Raw genomic sequence first — 1,725 nt, forward strand, 5'->3', positions numbered from 1 at the left:
GTCTTTATTTCTACTATTGTTTGCTTCTATGAGGCATAGCCTTACTTTCCCATTTTTATGATATGGCTTACGGATCCTGATAAGGATTGCAAGAAATTTCTATGCCAAGAAGTGCTTTAAGGGATTGCCCATCTACTACCAAGCTAAAGCCTACTTCTTAGTTAGAGTCTTACACTATTGCTTGTTGGTAGTTTGTATTAATTGTTGCCTAAAATTGGAATTTTGTACAATATCAATGACAATTAACTTTGATAATAACTTGTTTGGTGCAAATGTCTCGTTTTGTTGGTTTCCATTTTGTAAGGCTTGTGGTTGGATGGAAAAAGGTGTGTCAATGTAATGTATGGTTTTGGTATGCTAAAAAAAGAAAGTGATATCATACCACATTCTTTTCATGCTCTTGCTTCATAACACTATAAATAGCTCAAGCCACTTTTCAAAAATCACCCATCCACATTTACAATGGGTAATACAGATAGAAATATGGTTAAGGATTCATGCTCCTCTTCCTCATTTCCTATGAGTAAGAACAAGGAGAAGAAGAAAGAGAGAAAAGAGGATTGGCACAAGACCATAGAGGAGGAGGAAGTAGAAGAGAAGGTAGAGGCATACTTTGAGCCACTTTTCACATCTCAACTTTTAGATCCTTCAGGTGTAGATCTAGAAGATGGCATGGATTATGCTTTGGGGCTTAACGTGCTAATTTCAACAAAATTAGATGAGACTAAACATGTAGAGACATATCCAAGGGCTGTCACAATTGCAACAAAAACTAAAACATTATATTGGGGGTTACACTTGACTTGGAGACAATGAAATTATAAAAGTAAAAGTCTTTGGTTAAATTTACTTGTATTTTGTCAGTTTATAATCAAAATGATTGATTTTACAAAAGGTTTATAGCTATACAAAATATTGGTTTTCATAAAAAAGATATTGTAAATTTTGTACAAAATGTTATGTGCTCTTTACGAAATGCTCCACATCATATCTATTTTGAGTTGTTCTACGACCTGCTTGTAAAGTTTCTAGAAAGGAAGCCTAAGAACTGACACAATGAGTGCCTATTGTGCTCTCCTAATCTCTCTAAAGCATATCACTCTTTGAAAAAATCTTGTCTTTTCTAAAAGAGAATGAAGTGGAATCTTGGTATTAATTCCTTTCTTAAGAGATAGGTTTTTAGATGCAAGCTTTTCTTCTTGCTTTGAGCTCCCTCCTAGTTTTTTTAAATTCATCATGTATCTCATTCTTCACCTCCTCTTTAGGAACCTTCCTAGTAGTTGTTTGGTCCTTGCCATTAATGACTTTTCCTCCCTATAGCATCAACCACATTATAAGTGAAAATAAGCATATAATTTAGAAGAATACTTGTCTTTCATATTTAGATAGAAGATGGTGGACATTATCCAAGTTTACCATCACGGCAAAGATTGTTTAGCAAAGGATGTCCCTCATGCACGAAATTAGAGTACCCTTAAAATTCTTCAAGCAAGGTACTAAAATTAACAAGATTAAAAAAAAAACTAACCATATGACCTTGCCAATGCATTTAGGAGGGCCCAAAAATCCTAGGATTGACTCCTAAATTGCCTCTTTTCAACACCCGGAGAGGGAGAAACGTCAAAAAGGCCCTTAAAAGTTTTATTAAAACGCCTCTTTTTGACACGCGAAGAGGGAAAAACATTAAAAAAAGCCCTCAAAAGCAATTTTTTTGAGGGCTTTTTT

Source organism: Adiantum capillus-veneris, chromosome 26 (genome assembly GCF_014529385.1).
Source record: "Adiantum capillus-veneris isolate H3 chromosome 26, ASM1452938v2, whole genome shotgun sequence".
In the NCBI taxonomy this organism is placed as follows: domain Eukaryota; kingdom Viridiplantae; phylum Streptophyta; class Polypodiopsida; order Polypodiales; family Pteridaceae; genus Adiantum; species Adiantum capillus-veneris.